Below are 18,727 nucleotides of genomic sequence, written 5' to 3' on the forward strand. Positions count from 1 at the left end.
AGGCTTTTGGCACACTGGCCTCCATCAATCAGGGCACTGGGAAATTATGTTGCAGTTATACAGAACGTTGTTGAGGCCACACTTGGAGTATTATGTTCAGTTTCGGTCACTTTGTTATAGGAAGAACGTTATTATAGAAAGAGTGCAGAAGAAATTTACAAGGATGTTGTCCAGACTCAATGGTCTCAGTTATATGGAGAGGTTGCTGGAAATGTGTTGCTGGAAAAGCGCAGCAGGTCAGGCAGCATCCAGGGAACAGGAGAATCGATGTTTCGGGCATAAGCCCTTCTTCAGGAATGAGGAAAGTTTGTCCAGCAGGCTAAGATAAAAGATAGGGAGGAGGGACTTGGGGGAGGGGCGTCGGAAATGTGATAGGTGGGAAGAGGTCAAGGTGAGGGTGATAGGTCAGACTGGGGTGGGGGCGGAGAGGTCGGGAAGAAGATCTCAGGTTAGGAAGGCGGTGCTGAATTTGATGGATATGACTGAGACAGGGTGGGGGGAGGAGAAATGAGGAAACTGGTGAAATCCAAGTTCATCCCTTGTGGTTGGAGGGTTCCTAGCCGGAAGATGAGGCGTTCTTCCTCCAACCGTCGTTTTGTTGTGGTCTGACGATGGAGGAGTCCAAAGACCTGCATATCCTTGGTGGAGTGGGAGGGGGAATTGAAATGTTGAGCTACAGGGTGGTTGGGTTGGTTGGTCCGGGTGTCCCAGAGGTGTTCTCTGAAACGCTCCGCAAGTAGCCGGCCTGTCTCCCCAATATAGAGGAGGCCACATCGGGTGCAGAGGATGCAATAGATGATATGTGTAGAGGTGCAGGTGAATCTGTGGCGGATATGGAAGTTTCCTTTGGGGCCTTGGAGGGAGGTGAGGGGGGAGGTGTGGGCGCAAGTCTTGCACCTCCTGCGGTTGCAGGGGAAGGTGCCGGGAGTGGAGGTTGGGTTGGTGGGGGGTGTGGATCTGACGAGGGAGTCACGGAGGGAGTGGTCTTTACGGAATGCTGATAGGGGAGGGGAGGGAAATATATCCTTGGTGGTGGGGTCCGTTTGGAGGTAGCGGAAATGACGGCGGATGATGCGCTGTACATGGAGATTGGTGGGGTGGTAGGTGAGGACCAGTGGGGTTCTGTCCTGGTGGCGGTTGGAGGGGCGGGGTTCAAGGGCGGAGGAGCGGGAAGTGGAAGAGATGCGGTGGAGGGCATCGTCGACCACGTCGGGGGGGAAATTGCGGTCCTTGAAGAAGGAGGCCATCTGGGTTGTGCGTTTTTGGAACTGGTCCTCCTGGGAGCAGATGCGGCGGAGTCGAAGGAATTGGGAGAATGGGATGGCGTTTTTACAGGGGCAGGGTGGGAGGAGGTGTAGTCCAGGTAGCTGTGGGAGTCAGCTCCTATATGGAGAGGTTGGACAAGCTAGGACTTTTTTCTTTGGAGCATAGGAGACTGAAGGGGGATCTCATAGAGGTATATAAGGTCATTAGAGGCATGGATAGGGTGAATGCACTCAGTCTTTTTCCCCAGAGTTGGGGAATCGAAGACGAGAGGGCAGAGGGGAAAGAATAAAATTGAACCTGGTGAGCTACTTTTCTACACAGAAGCTGGCACACATATGGAATGAGCTGCCAGCTGAAGTGGTTGAGGCAGGTACATTAACAATATTTATTTGGCATTTGGACAAATACATGGAAAGGATTAGAAGAATATGAGCCAAGGTTGTCATGGAAGGTTATAACAAAGGTTCATCAGACTTGTCCCAGAAATAGTGGGACTGTCCTGCAAAGACAGACTGGGTAAACTGGGCCAATAGAATTTTCAAAGAATGAGATGAGACCTAATTGAAACCCGTAAAATACTGGGAGGAATAGACAGGGTAGATGCAGGTGAGATGCTTCCCTTGGCTGGGGAGTCCAAAACCAAGAGCACAATTTAAAAATAAGTGGGAGGCTGTTCAGAACTGCGATGAAGAGAATTTGTTTTTTTTAATTTGTATTCTGAATCTTTGAAATTTCTACCCAGACATTTGTGGAAGCTCACTCTTTGGGTATATTTAAAGTAGAGAGTGATAGATTCCTGACTGCCAATTGCATGAAGAGTAATGGGGATAATGCGAGCAAAGAGGTACTCTATCAGCCATTATTATATTAAATAACGGCGCAGGCTTGACGGGATCAATAGCCTACCTTTGGTCCTATCCTCCCTACTCTCATATGACTGAATTCACATCCCCTTTTGCATTAAGATAACTTGGATAAAAACGCATGATGTGGAGGAGCCAGTATTGGACTAGGCTGAACAAAGTTAAAAAATCTCAACACCAGGTTATAGTCCAACAGGTTTATTTGGAAGCACTAGCTTTTCGAAGCAAAACACAACTACCTGAAAGCTAGTGGTTTCAAATTAACCTGTTAGACTATAACCTGGTGTTGTGTGATTTTTAACTTTGGATTAAAGGTCAGCTTCTGACATAATCTCTTAGATTTGGCTTTTCAGCCCAATGACCATTCCTCATGCAGCAGCATGTGTCAGAAGGATATTTTATGTTGGTGGGCATCACAACCCAAACTAATGCTGTTCTTAGCTGACATGCAAACAGGTACCCATGATGTTCTGGAATATTTTGTACATGAAATCTGAGCCTTGATCCAACTCTCGCGATGAGCAGACCAGAGTGGGTGAAGAATTGAGTCATTCCCTCCCTAATGCTTTGGCAGATATAGTTCTCAGGAGAACACCCTTTAGGTAATGGGTAGCCCCATCCACGGTTGTAAGGATATTCTGGGAGCCCTATTTCATTTTGGGCAGTGATTCCAAATGAACCACAAACACCTTTTTGAATGTTTTCCCGGAGCTGGCACGGGAAATCGTAGGTGTGGATCATATTGTAGGTTGGGGTATCCCCACATTTTGGCAGGTTCGGCAAAACCTTCCTTGTGGGGTTGTGGCCAATAAAAATGCTAGCTATTCTGAACTTGGGTTTTGAGTATAACGGCATGCTCAGCCTCCTGAATTTCAAGAGCTAGCCACAATAATTGCCGACAATATCCTGGGCACGTCACTGGGGGAACACTGTCCATCCTTCATTTGTAGTTCTGTGAGGGGTTAATTCCTCATCAGCATCTTATTTCTAATACATTAGCATTCAGGACTGCTTCTGCCTCAGCTTCAGTACGAGCAGGCTGCTCTTGTGTTAGATCCCTGTCACGAGTGAATAATAAAGCAAAGTATTCATTAAGGACCACCCCTACATCCTCTGACTCCAGACACAAGTTTCCTCCGTTATCCCTGATCAGCCCTACCCTCACTCTGCCATCTCTTGTTCTTTTCTCTGAGGAAAGTGCCTGATCATAAGGCAGTAAATAAGGTGATCTTAAGTGCATTTGTGCCAGAGGTGTCCAGTTAAAAAAAATCCTTACTCCTCAAAAAGCACTGAACAAACATCCGTAGAATTTGAAAGGCTTAAGCTTTTGACCATTGGGTCTGGTCATTCAACACAGTAGCCAATTAGGAATGCCTCTGGGAAATAGTTTCCTGTTGAGGTCTTCACAAATTCCTTACCCTTACCAGCAAGAGTGTCTGTTCCTCCAGGCGCAATGATGGGTCTAGCCAGGCGGGCAGTCACACTGACGGATGATGATGAGCTGATTCACAAGCCCTGTTCCAGAAGAAACCCTTCAGTCGACACTTCCCAACCAACTGGACAGGATAGAGGTGGAGAGAATCATGGGAAATGGAGCATTCAGGGGAGAGGGGAGAATGCTCGGGGCCCCTCTTCAGGTGAGATGCAAAGTGAGGTGAGGAGGTTTCTGTATGTTAATTGTGGGACGTGTCTGGCCCAACTGCTAGAGGCTGTAGGAAAATTCTGTGGATTTTACTTCGTCACATTCATCCTATGCAGCGATGGAAACCAGTCAGAGAATGTAACGGACCAGATCAGGCCTCTGACTGCGACTGCGAATCAGAGCATAGGCATTCCTGGGAGTGTAGGTGGGGTTAAATGAATCCATGAGACTTATTGCTACCAAGAGGCAGCCAAACTCTACTGCTGGGAAAAGACCTGACCTTTTCCCCAAGGAGTTCAGTAAACGGTGGTTAAAACCATGGAAAAAGAGTACATGCTGGCTCTGTCTCGAGTGGGACATTGTATTGGGGCGGGTGACTGCAGGAGTTGTCCCCCGTTTGCCTGTGGACAGGATTAACCTGCTTCGTTACAATGACCTGGCAGGAGTAAAGGTCATAGCATTTCCCTTCATCTGTAAATTGCCCGGATGAGTTCAGGGAGTTTGAACAGCTGTGGCGAGCATTTTCTCTGACTATGTGGTCACATGGTCCATGGTCAGACCAGCTCAGCTGGTGGAGGCTGATGTGGCGCTGCAAATACAACACTCTCCAGGTTGGTATGAAAATTTTTTCAGGAGTCTGGAAGATGTCAAGGAGACAATAAATGGAGCTTCCTTGCTTCTTTTCAGTCCAACAAGCTGATCTCATCGTTTGTCAGAAACAGGCTGATCTGCTCAAACAGATTGATGTTAAGGGGGATGTGCTGGAAATTTTGAAAAACATGAGGACAGATAAGTCCCCTGGGCCAGATGGGATATAGCCAAGGTTACTACAGGAAGCAAAGGAAGAGATTTGCGCCTTTAGCGATCATCCTTGCGTACTAGAGTGGTGGCAGATGATTGGAGGGTGGCAAATATTATTCCCTTGTTCATGAAAGGGAATATGGATAACCTTGGGAATTACAGACCAGTTAGTCTTACGTTGGCGATGGGCAAAGTATTGCAGAGGATTCTAAGAGTCTGGATTTGCGATTATTTAGAAAAGCATAGTTTGATTAGAGATATTCAGCATGGCTTTGAGACAGTCAGGTCATAACTCACAAGCCTTATTGAATTCTTTGAGGGTGGTGACAAAACATGTTGATGAAGGTAGAGCAGTGGATGTGGTGCCTCTGGATTTTTGCAAGGCATTTGAAAAGGTTCCCCATGATAGGCTAATTCATAAAATAAGGAGGCATGGGATACAGGGACATTTGGCTGTCTGGATACAGAATTGGTTGGCCCATAGAAGACAGAGGGTGGTAGTAGATAGAAAGTATTCAGCCTAGAGCTCAGTAACCAGTGGTTTTCCACATGGATCAGTTCAAGTACCTCTGGTCCTCGTGATTTTTAAAAATGACTTGGATGAGGAAGTGGATAGGGTGGGTTAGTAAGTTTGCCAATGGCACAAAGATTGGTGGAGTTGTGGATTATGTGGAGGGGTGTTGTAGGTTGCAACGAGACATTGACAGGATGCAGAGCTGGGCTGAGAAGTGGCAGATGAAGTTCAACCTGGAAAAGCGTGAAGTGATTTGTTTTGGAAGGTTGAATTTGAATGCACATTACAGGGTTAAAGGCAGTATTCTTCACTGGCAGTGTGGAGGAACAGAGGGATCTTGGGGTCCATGTCCATAGATCCCTCAAAGTTGCCACCCAAGTTGATAGGATTGTTAAGATGATGTATGGTGTGTTGGCTTTCATTAGTTTAAGAGCCTTGTATTGAACTTAAGAGCCTTGAGGTTATGCTGCAGCTCTATAAAGCACTGGTTAGACCATACTTGGAATATTGTTTCAGTTCTGGTCGCCTCATTATAGGAAAGATGTGGAAGCTTTAGAGAGGGTGTAGAGGAGATTTACCAGAATGCTGCCTAAACTGGAGGGCATGTCTCATGAAGAAAGGTTGAGAGAGCTAGGGCTTTTTTTCATTGGAGAGAAGCATATGAAGTGACTTGATACAGGTGTACAAGATGATCAGAGACGTAGAGAGAACATTGTCCTCACTTTCTCCCTGTGCTGTACTGTTCTATGTTCTAAAAGAACAAACCTGTGTGCTTTCCCTGTAAACTTGCTGTATAGCACTTGGAACCAATTTTGGAATGGCTGCTGTGCTCCCCCCTTGGAAAAGAAGAAAACTTCCACCTCTGGTTCCTTAAACTTAGGAATTAAATGAGCCACCAAGTTGCATCTGCCCTTAAGTCTAAGCAGCAAGGATTCCTGTTTGTCAGCTCCTGCTCTTTTATTGTACAGTTTTTCCTGAAGTTCCTTTACTTCTCTCCTTGCTCTTTCTGTTCCTTTCCATTTTGTTCTCCCTCTTTGGGAAAGCACGGTGGCTCAGTCGTTAGCACTGCTGCCTCACAGCAGCAGGGACAAAGGTTCAATTCCACCCTCGGGTGATTGTGTGGAGTTTGCACATTGTCCCAGCGTCTGCATGGGTTTCCTCCGGGTGCTCCGGTTTTTTCCCCACAGTCCAAAGACGTGCAGGTTAGTTGGATTGGTCACGCTAAATTGCCCAAAGTGTGTCGGGGTGTGCAGGCTAGATGGATTAGTCATGGGAAATGCAGGGTTACAGGGATAGGGTAGGGGTCTGGGAGGGATTTTCTTTTTGAAGGGTTGATGGGTCAAATGGTCTGATTCCATACTGTAGGGGTTCTATGACTCTTTCTTCTCTCTTTGTCTTCCACCTGCCCAACATTTTAATCTTAAATGCCTCACTAACATTCTTAACTGTTTGAGGATAGGACTTTTAAAGCTTCAAAAGTCACCTTGCCCAATTCTACTCATGGTGGACATGTCTATTCTGTGGGTAATACAATCTCAAGAGATCCTTTACAGTTTTGTTTCAAGAAAACTGGTTTCAAATTGACAATTTACCTGCTCTAATGCTTTCAATTCATCTGTGGGTTTACGTTACGACCAATGTTCATTCTAAACTGTGTGGCTGCACACGAGTATAGCCACACCCATGTCAGCATTGGCACGCCAATCCTAGCATCGACTTCCTGCTCCAGATGGCGCTGAAATGCACAGGCTTTGGAGGCCCAAGCAGCTGGCATGAAAACTCGAGGGAACGCTAGTTACAATCACAATTTATAATAACCAGATCCTGGGAAAGGTTCCCAAGTTATTTCAGTTCCAGACAGGATATAAGTTGTCGAGCTCCCCAGAGAGGGGGGACGAACTGGATTTATTCGCCAACCTCCTTGGTGGGTTGCAGTTGGGACAATTTACAAAGCACCTCTTCCTTATAGATAACTTTCTCCCAACCCCAAAAGTTCAGTTTTGAAAAAGAGCATTTGAGTTGACAAAAGATTGATGTTATAAGTTACTAAACACAACAAACAAAAAAAATGCATCACACACATCAGAAATAAGAAATGAGTTCAAAGAAGTTACAAGATATATATTTGAGCCTCAGATTCATTCAGAGCCATAGATTATGAAGCACTGATTGTCAAACAGTTGATGCTTGGCTTTGCAGCTTAGTTGAAATCTTTGTCTTATTTCTCTTTAGTGGTAATTGGCTAGTAGCACTCAAAGCGAGAGACATCTTCCTGGTCCTGTTTCCTGTCCGCTAACTGGCTTATAACAAGAGACTAAAGTTAGTTGCAATGCAGAGATGTCTAATGTGTGGTTCTGACTGTGACCTTCTAAGCACAGTAAAACTCAAAGGAGAAAGTGAGGACTGCAGATCCTGGAGATCAGAGCTGAAAATGTGTTGCTGGAAAAGCACCTGTCCTGCCTGACCTGCTGTGCTTTTCCAGCAACACATTTTCAACAGTAAAACGCAAACCCAAGCTTTGGCACAAGATCATCTCAGCTTACCAGCAAACTATCCGAGCATACAGAGGCCAGGACTAATGGGCTTTTAAACCCTGTATCTTTAAAAGGAGAAAACAAAAGATACCTCTCACCCAAAGTGCTGTATTTTCTCCCATCATGTTCACAGTCTGAGCTAACTTTCAGGAGATGACAGTTCAGTTGTAGCACATTCCTCCACTTTAAGTTCATCCTTTTGAAGCTTCCTTGACACCTCAATAGGTGTGACTATCCAGAAGCTCTTTCTTCTCACAGCCTTTGAATTTATTGCAGTCATCTGTTGCTGGATGTCCTTTTCAGAAAAGGTGTGTTGTAATTAAACATTTCATGTCTATATGTAATTAAGTGTTTCATAGGTTTATAACCTGGGCTGTTGAAATCACTCTGTATCACAAACCAGCTGCTTAACTGAGCTAACTATCTCTATCAGAAAAGACTACGCAGACTATTTTAATAGAAAACAGATGATGAAAGTCATAAAAGGATTTGACAGATATAGAAATATTTCCACTTGTGGGGCAGTACAAAACCAGGGATAATAAATAGAGTCGAAAATGTGTTGCTGGAAAAGCGCAGCAGGTCAGGCAGCATCCAAGGAGCAGAAGAATCGACGTTTCGGGCATAAGCCCTTCTTCAGGAACACATTTTCAGCTCTGATCTCCAGTATCTGCAGCCCTCACTTTCTCTCAATAATAAATAGAGTCACAGAGATGTACAGCCTGGAAACAGACCCTTCGGTCCAACTCGTCCATGCCGACCAGATATCCCAATCCAATCTAGACCTGCCTTCCAACACCTGGCCTACATCCCTGCAAATCGTAAAATTCTCATTAATAAGTCATAAGGAATTAAAGAAAAAAACTAACTTTAGAGTGACTAGCATTTAGAACATGCTTGTTTAGGTGAATGGTATAGATGCATTTAATGGAAAACAAATGCAAGACGAAGAAAAGCATATGAAGAGATGTTGACAGGGTTTCAAAATTTAAGGCGGGAAAAACCTATGAAGAGTATAAGCAGCAGCAGACACATTGGGCCAAATCGCCTCTTTCTGAGCTACTGACTGGAGGAAACATTTCCTGTGTACTTCCTCGACTACAGGTAGTGTGCAATAAAACTAAGAAAAATAAAAGGTGTCAACTTTAATCTATACTACTTGTCTCAGTGCAACAGGATACCACTGAGGTTAATTTGATAAGGTCACTATGACTTATTATGATCTACTGGGCTCATTTTATTGTGAATATGAATTCTGGTGCAGCTAGTCCAGAGGATAACATGATAGCCAAATGCAGCAGTGGATGGTACATTTCAGAAGGTTCCAGCTTCTTGCTGGGCAGCAGTTTAGCCCACTCAGATGGTAGGTACATACTAAACGGCTTCAGGTCACTGACAGTCACTGCAAACAAATAAAATTAGTCGTTTGATGTCAGGATTAGCTTCAGCTATCAAGGTTGTCACTGTCAAACTGGATACTAGCAAATCTAAACTCAGGAATGAAGAGCGTCAGCTGGACAGAGACCTGACAGCAGGGACGGGGGAAGTGAGGACATCGTATCTCACTCTCAGATACAGTGACAAAGTGGTGCTGGGTTAGCACAAGGGCAAGAGAGAGAAACATTATTCTCTAACAACAATCCGTTTTGGAAGCATCCCCATTCCCCAAACACATGAGGCTCTAGTTAATCTGTGTGAAATCCTCACTTTAGAAACATAACTCAAGTTGACAGGTGCCATAACACACAAGGGCTCCACTGAAAGCAAAAAGCTCCAATGAAGGTCAACTAGGACGGTGCAGTTAATCAGCTGCAGTTGGGCCTGAGCAGTGCCTCTTTCCATGACATCAGCATACCACGGACCTGGAATGCTTGTTGGAGAACTTTCCAATTGACTGCTGTTTAATTCCAACATCACAGTAAGAGCACCCTGCACCTGGAAACCAGCTGAGAAAGGTTTAAACAGAAACAAGAGCCAACGAGAGGGCTTGACCTTCTGTGCGATTTAGCAACTATTTCTCTCAATTAACAGCAGTCTGAAGCCTTCAAAGGAAGGATCTGTGCAGCTGGATTCAGACATTCTCCCCACCCCCACAGCACACACAAAAAAAATAACAGACGCTGCCAAAACTATGAAATGTGCAGGAGGCCACTCTGAGTAATGCAGTGGATTCAAGTAGTCACAGCCACAATTCACAGTGTCTCACTCTCATTGCAGACTGGTTCTACCATTGAACATCCTCAAAATCCCAAATGATACAACGCAACGCCATGCAAGTGAGATGAGAAAAATGCCACTCTTGTCACTCGAGGGGGATAACTTGCCAAGAGCAGTGCATCAGTGCACAAGTGTGTGGGGATCAGGAATATGTAGAGCTTAGGCTGCCAACCCTCCAGTCAGCAACAATCTCCTGGGCAATACCTTATGCATAGCCAACCTATACAGAGGAGTATGATAGTACTCTGACCACGTGCCTGGGTAGATGCATCACCAGCATCACTCAAGATATCTAACACCATCCAACACAAGGCAGCCCACTTGATGGACAACTATCAATCACCTTAAATACGGCACATTGCCAGCAGAGTGCATCTGGTGCCACGGCAGTGATCCTACCTTTGAACCAGAAGATCTGGGTTTAAGACCTATGTGCTTCAAAAATTATGCAATAACATCTCTTAACAGGTCAATTAGAAAATACCTACATGGGCAGCAGTGTGTATTCACAGATTCCCCAGTGTGGAAGAAGGTCATCTGGCCCAGTAAGTCCACACCAATCCTCTGAAGAGCATTCCACCCAGATCCACCCTCCCTCCCCTATCCCTGTAACCCTGCATTTCCCATGGCCAATCCTAGATTGCACATCTCTGGATTTAAGGAAACCCACACAGACATGGGGAGGATGTGCAAACTCCACAAAGACAGTCACCCAAGGCTGGAATAGAACCTGCATCCCTAGCGCTGTGAGGAAGCAGTGCTAACCACTCAGTCACTGCCACCCCAAAAATATCTACACGGTGAGCAGTGTTTATTCACAGAATCCTACAATGTGGAAGCAGGTCATCTGGCCCAGAACGCACTGCAGGAACTACCTTTGACAGGACCTTCAAACCAATGAGGTCTATATCACCTCGAAGGATAAGGGCAGCAGACACATGAGAGCATTGTCACCTGAAAGCTCCTCTCCAAGTCACACACAATCCTGACCTGGAAACATATTACCATCCCTTCACTGTTGGTAAATTTGGGAACTCCATCTCTCATAACACAGTAGCTATACCTATATCACATCAACTGCAGTCGTTCAAAATAGCTCACCACTATGTTCTCATTCAGGACTGGGTGGCATAATGGGTAGTTAGCACTACTGCTCCACAGTGATTTGGGTTTGATTCTAGTCGTGGGTAACTGTCTGTGTGGAGTTTGCATGTTCCCCTCATGTCTGCATGGGTTTTCTCTGTGTGCTCTGGTTTCCCCCCCACAGCACAAAGGTGTGCAGGCTAGGTGGCTTAGCCATGCTAAAATTTCCCTGTGGAGTCCAGGCGAGATGGATTAACCATGGGAAATAGAGGATTACCAGGATAGGCTGAGGGTCTGTATAGGATGCTCTTCGGAAGGTGAGTAGAAACTCAAAGAGCTGAGTGCCCTCTTTCTATGATCGGACAATGAAGGCTCACTCTAGCCGCAATGCACACATCCAGGAAAGAACAAAAGAAAATGCCCAGTCTCCCACAAAACATTTAAAATGGTAGGCCCCAAATGTGGAATGGTTATGAGCGCGCAGGGACACAATTTCCAATAGTCAAATTCAGCAGTCACTTTATTAAGATTTGGTCCAGCAGCACACTTCCAAACCTATCCTGCACAACTGCAGTCTGCAGCAAAATTTAGAAAATAATGCTGAGGATTGAGCACAAACAACCCCAGTAGCTCAGTTTCCTTACTCCTCACATCATAAAAAATCTCAAAACATTTTACCAAGTTAGATAGTGAGAACGTAAAAGATTGCAGAGCAATTAGATTTAGGAACAGTAGTAGGCCACTTGGCTCACTGAAACTGCTCTGCACACAATGAGCTCAGATAGAATACTTTCCTTTATTGGTCAGAGTATCGAGTACAGGAGTTGGGAGGTCATGTTGCGCCTGTACAGGACATTGGTTAGGCCACTGTTGGAATGTTGCGTGCAATTCTGGTCTCCTTCCTGTCGGAAAGATGTTGTGAAACTTGAAAGGGTTCAGAAAAGATTTACAAGGATATTGCCAGGGATGGAGGATTTGAACTATAGGGAGAGGCTGAACAGGCTGGGGCAGTTTTCGCTGGAGTGTCGGAGGCTGAAGGGTGACTTTATAGAGGTTTACAAAATTATGAGGGACATGGATAGGATAAATAGACAAAGTCTTTTCCCTGGGGTCAGGGAGTCCAGAACAAGAGGGCATAGGTTTAGGGTGAGAGGGGAAAGATATAAAAGAGACCTAAGGGGCAACATTTTCACGCAGTGGGTGGTACGTGTCGGGAATGAGTTGCCAGAGGAAGTGGTGGAGGCTGGTACAATTGCAACATTTAAGAGGCATTTGGATAGGTATATGAAAAGGAAGGGTTTGGAGGAAAATGGGTCGGGTGTTGACAGGTGGGACTAGATTGGGTTGGGATATCTGGTCGGCATGGACGGGTTGGACCGAAGAGTCTGTTTCCATGATTTACATCTCTATGACTCTATGATCTCCAATGTCATGTTTTTGACTTATCCCCATAACCCTCTGTTCCTTTACAGATTTAAACATCAATTTACCTCAGCCTTCAATGTGCTTAATGAACCAGCCTCTACAGCCCTTCTGTAACAAAACAAATCCATAGATTCACTAATCTGAGAGAAAAAATCATCCTCACCGACCTGGAAGATTACTAGCATTGCATCCACTGAAGCTACTTCCTTAAATATCCTGCACGCAACCCATCAGTTGCAGGGGACTTATCGGCCTTTAGCTCCATTTGTTTTCTTAGCATTTTTGCTTTAGTGATTGCTAGAGTGACCCTTTGCTCTGAGATTCTGCCCTCTGGAACTAAACTCTCCCACGAAGGGAATCAACTGCTCAGCACCTACCTTTGGAAAACACCCTAATATTCTTTGTATGTTTCAATAAGGTCACCTCTCATTTTTCTCAGCTCCAATGAGTATAAGCACCAACCTCTCCTCATTAGAAAAACCCTCCATACCCAGAATCAACCTAGTGAATCTTCACTGGATTACCTCCATTGCCAGCAATGCTAACCACAGAACTATCGTGCCACCACCATATTTCTGAATGCTTTGCTCAGATAACATCTGTTATATTAAACTCTAACACTTTCCCAAGGACTGATATTCAGCTAATTGGCCTTTAGTTCGCTAACTGTTCTTTATCTCCCTCCAGTTTTGAGTTGAGGTGTCACATTTATAAGAGGACATTTGGCACAGTATTCCAGCTGTGGTCTGATTCATGCCTTGTATGGTTTCACAAAACTTCCTGATTTTTGAATTCTACTCCCTTTGAAATAAAGGCCAACATTCAATTAGCCACTGACCATGAATGCTAGTTTTGTTTTCTAATTCATGGACAAAGACCCCCAAATCCCTCTCTGCTGCAGATTTCAACACTCTTCCGCCGTTTAGATAATATTCAGCTCTTCTACTCCACAAGCTTCAAATTTTCTCACTTCATATTTCATCTGCAAAGCTTTTACCTAGTCACTTAACCTGCCTATATCCCTCTGTAAATTTGTGCCATCTTTGTCACTTGGTTTTTCCCACCCTAATACTGCACTATCTGCAAACATGAGGACAGTGGTTTCACTTCCCTCATCCAAGGTTATTAATAATTTTGTCCCCATTACTGGTCCCTGTAACACTCAAACAGTTACCATCCTGAGAATGCCTCCCTTAGCTCCACTCTCTGTCTTCAACGACTAGCCAATCCTCTATCCATGCCATGGGCTTCAATTGTATTAAATAGCTTGATCAAACATCTTTCAGAAATCCAAACATATTATATCTACTGGTTCTCCCTTATTAATTCTAATAAATTTGTCAGCTATAATTTCCCTTTGTGAAGCTTGCTGACTCTGCTTGATCATATTATTTACTCATCATGGAATCACAGAATCCCTATGGTTTGGAAACAGGCTATTTGGCCCATTGAGTCCACACCAACCTTATAAATGGCATCCCACCATGTCCCTGTAACCCTGCATTTCCCATGGCTAATCCACCTAGCCTACACATCCCTGGACAGTATGGCTAATTTAGCATGGCCACTCCACCTAACTTGCATTTCGTTGGACTGTGGGAGGAAACCGGAGTACCCTGGGAGAACGTACAAACTGTACAAAGACAGTTGCTTGTGTGGGGAAATTAAGCCCGGGTCCCAAACACTATGAGGCTGCAGTGCTAACCACGGACCACCATGTCACCACAATACTTCTGAATGGTTTGCTCTGCTGTTACATCCATAATATTAGACTCTAACACTTTCCCATGGACTGATGATATTAAGCAAATTGGCCCTTAGTTAGTTACATGTTCTTTATCTCCATCCAGTTTGGAATAGACGTGTCACATTTGCATTTTCCAATTCATCAGGACTTCTCCAGAATCTAAGAATTCCTGGAAGATTACTAGCAGTGTACCCACTGCTACGGAAGCTACTTCCTTAAATATCCTGGATGCAACCCATCAGTTACAGGGGACCTAACGGCCTTTAGCCCCATTTCTTTGGTGATTGCTATCATATTAATATAGTTCCCACATTTTGGCCCTTGATTAGTTAGTACTTTTGGAATGTTATTAACGTCATTGACCGTGAAAACTGATGCAACATATTTATTCAACCCCTCTTACTTTTCTAGTCCACTATTATCATTTCTTGAGTCTCATTCTCTAAGTGGCCTGCAATCACTTTGGCTTCTCTCTCCCTTTGTGTACATTTAATGAAACTCTGTTTTCATATAGTTACTTGCTTGTTTACTCTCAAAGTTTATTTTCTCCCCCATTTTTCTTGGTCATCTTTTGTTAGTTTTAGCTTACCACCAAAGCTTGCCACATTGTGTTTTTTTTCTTTCAACCTTCACTTTCTTGGTTAACCATGGCATGTTTATCCCTTTCCTTGAATCCTCTTCCTCCCTGGACTACATCTTTGTCCTGAGTCTTAAACTATTTTCTTAAACATCAGTCATTATTCCTCAACTGCCTTTTCTGTAAAATCTGTTTCCCAGTCCACTCCAACTCTGCCCGCATTCCTTTGAATTTACCCTTTTTTTAGGTTCAGCACTGTTTATTTCTGAACAAATTTCTCACTCTCAAGTTGAATGTTAAATTCTACCACATTATGGTCACTATTTCCTAGGGTATCGTTGACTGAAATAATTTATTATACTTGCTTCAATATATATTACCAGGTGCATAATAGCCTGAAACCTATTTGGGTGGAGTGTGTGTTGCTTGAAAAGCACAGCAGGTCAGGCAGCATCTGAGGAAAATCGACGTTTTCTGATGAATCGAATGATTCCTAATGAAGGGCTCTGGCCCAAAACGTCGATTTTCCTGCTCCTCGGATGCTGCCTGACCTGCTGTGCTTTTCCAGCAACACACTCTCAACTCTGATCTCCAGCATCTGCAGACCTCACTGTCTCCTGATCCCTATTTGGATCCATCAAACAATCCAGAATACACTCAGTGAAAAGGGAAATCAATGAAAAGGAGGAAATGTCAGAGGTTGTGGATTCAAATACTACTCGGAAGACTGGCGCACACATTCAACCTGACATCTGGTGCAGTCCTGAGGGAGTGCTGCATTGCCAGAGGAGTGACCTTTCCAGTGTGACAAAGGCTCTGTTTGAGCAAAAGGGACATTGCCTTAGGAGGAGCCAGGGAGTTTCTCAGTGTCCCAGGCAACATTTATTCCTCAGCTAATATCACTAAAATAGATTATCTGATCATTACAATAGTGCTGCATATGGAAAGTTGCTGTGCTCAAACTGACTGTCACACTTCCTAGTACAACAGTGACAACACTTCCTGAAAACATTTAATTGGCTATAAAATGCTTTAAGCCACCCTGAAGTCATGAATGTGGCATGTGCCTTTAACAGAGAGAATTTGAAGATGGGGGAGGTTGCTAAGCAGAGCTTGTAGCAATATCTTCACAGAGATGGCATGGGAGAGTACAAGTTTGAAAAAAAAACAGCAGTTAGAGCAGATTGCTTCAAATAGAGCAATTACAAATAAGGGCAAGGATCTTGCAAACATATGAACAAGAGTAGGCCATTCGGCCCTTCTCCATCATTCAATAAGATCATGACTGTTTGACCTGAATCTCAACTCTACATTCCTGTATACCATCAACATCTTTCTTCCACTTGGTAATCAAGAATCGATCTACCTTTTTGAAGATTCTGCATCCATTATCTTTTGAAAAAGGGAATTCCAATCCCTACACAACCCTCAGAGAAACGTAATCCTCATTGCTGTCTTAAATGGGTGACCGCTTATTTTTAAACCATGACCCCTTGTTTGAGATTGTCCCACAACAGGAATCATCCTTTCCACATCCACCTGGTCAAGTTCCCTCAGGATCCTGTATGTTTCAATTAAGTCACCTTCGACTTTACTAAACTCCAGAGATTACATGTCTAGCCTGTCCAGTCTTTCCTCATCATGCAATCCAGTCATTCCAGGTATTAGCTGAGTAAATTTTCCCTGAAATGCTTCCAACACTCTAATATTCTTCCCTAAGTACAGTGACCAGTTCTGTACGGAGAATCTAAATATAGTCTCATAACTTAAGCATAACCTCCCTACTCTTGCATTCAATTCACCTTGTAAAAAAAATGTTTCCATTAGCTTTCCTGAATACTTGCGGTATCTGCATGCTAACATTTGCAATTCATACACTAAGATAAACAGATCTCTCTGCATCTCAGAGCTCTGCACCCTCCATTATTTAGATAATATGATTTTATTTACTATTTCTACTAAAATGAACCATTTCATACTTTCCCAAAATTGTACTCCATTTGCCAGACCTTTTCCTACTCACTTTATCAGTATCCCTTTGCAGGCTCCTTATGTCCTCCTCACAACTCCCTTACCTACCTAGCATTGTATCATCAACAAATTTAGCTACCATACCTTCAGCTCCTTCATCCAAATCATTCATATAAATTGTGAAGAGTTGATGCCCCAGGACTGCCCCGGTGACACACTACTCATGATATCCTGTCAGCTGGCTAACCATCTATCCATGTCAATATGTTACTCCTGACACCATGAGCTTTTCTCTTCCACAATAACCTTTGATGTGGCACCTTATCAAAGCCTTCCGGAAATCTAAGTACACCACTTCCACTGGTTTCCCTACATTCGCAGTTCAAGTTACTTCCACAAAGAACTCCAATAAATTATTTAAACATGAATTCCCTCTGGCAAAACCATGTTGGGTCAGCCTGATGACCTTGAACTTATCCAGGGTACCCTGTTATAACATTGTTAATAACAGCTTCTAATATACTCCCTTGGGAGCAAGGACCAGGGTTGTAATAAGTGAAGCAAGGTGGCAGGATGAGGACGTGTTCTCCTGAACTCTTTGAATAGATTTCATCACTGCTGCAAATCTCTGGTGGAAAGTTACCTATTAAATCATGGACACCAGTCACACCAAAAGAGCAATGTTTCCTGTAACCCGAGGACTCCCCTCCATCTCCCCAAACCCCCTCCCATCCCAAATTTGCTGAAGTCTCGGCAGACAATAATGAGGATCTATTCTGGGCCAATTAAGAACCATTCGTGCTGTTGCTACATAAGCACAGCCCGCCTACTGAATCTCTTAGAATGGAGATTAATTAACAGCATGAAACTAGCAGCAGAGCAGCCGGGTCCCTGCAGGAACCAATCCTTGCATGGCCCAGCTGAACAAATACAGGACGATTAGACAGACCCCCAAGGGGCAGCTAAACAACTTGCTTGGAGTCAAAGAATGTTCGTTTCTTGTCCCAGTGGAAAAGTTAATTGCTGGCCTGGAGAGAGCCAAGCGTAATGATTTCCTTATATAAACACGAGGCCCACTATCGGCAGCCAACACAAAGAAACACAGATGACTGCCCTGACAAACACTATATTGCAGTGGGCTTTCTCTTCCCTTGCAAAATATTTTGTTTGTTGATGGTGAAGACGGGGCTAACCGGGAAGCCAGTACACTGGTTGCCCTCACTCTCCTCTGGTAACTTTACTAGTCCATTTTCTCCAGAAGATGTTAAGTAACAAAGCCCTACTCCATCCCCTGGGGTGATGGGGGATAGTAGAGAAAATAAAATACCAGTCAAAATCTTGAACCAAGTGCAATTTTCAAGTAACTTGAGGGGATAAAGCAAAAATAAACATTCTACTCTCCAGAAAGTACAAGGTAGAGCCTGCTATACTCATCAAATGCCAAAGGAAACAGTCTCATGCAAGTCAAGGCCAATTCTGGGCCTACATTTCTTTCAATAAATATTTTGATTTCATTAGTTGAACTGCTGGCAAAGTGTCTGAACCGCAATTATTTCAAAGTTTGGTTAGAGCGCATCACATTCATGGTAACAGGATCTGTCGTTACAAGCTCAGCCTCTGTGGTGTTGTGAATCCTAACATTTACAATGGGCTCCAGGCACTGATTAACCCTTTGGTTACCACTGTGCTTCGTTTCCAGCTTGTCTCCTCACTTGCTGTGAATGAGCAACGTTTGCCCTTTAAATGTAACCCACCATGCTTTTACCCGGTGTGAATGAAGTCGCTCACGTTTATGTGGCATTTTGGACAGCATTATGTGAGCAATTAACAGAAGCTGTGATACATCCCCTTAAAGGGAAGAAGGTGAAGAGGAGATTAATAGAGGTGATTTAAGAGTGATGTTAGTGAAGGGTTTGTGTCCTAAGACAAATCTGTTTCTACAGGCAGAAGGGTCAGTTTCCTGAAGGTAAAGATTTAAACCAATTGGCAGAAGAGTCAGAAGTGCAAAGAGGAGTAATTCTTTTAGGCAGTGAGTTATGATGATCTGGAACGCAGTGCCTGACAGTGTGGTGAAAGCAGACTCAATA

The 18,727-nt window shown here is 44.0% G+C and overlaps 1 protein-coding gene across 6 annotated transcripts in view; it reads right to left on the reverse strand.

Annotated features, from left to right (window-relative positions):
• The window catches only part of rad51b (RAD51 paralog B), a 550,826-nt gene that overhangs the window by 278,767 nt on the left and 253,332 nt on the right, over nt 1-18,727 (reverse strand). The gene's annotated exons all lie outside the window — the stretch shown is intronic.

Source organism: Chiloscyllium plagiosum, unplaced genomic scaffold, assembly GCF_037043375.1.
Source record: "Chiloscyllium plagiosum isolate Xiang-an unplaced genomic scaffold, Cpla_swu_hap1 HiC_scaffold_8, whole genome shotgun sequence".
NCBI lineage: Eukaryota > Metazoa > Chordata > Chondrichthyes > Orectolobiformes > Hemiscylliidae > Chiloscyllium > Chiloscyllium plagiosum.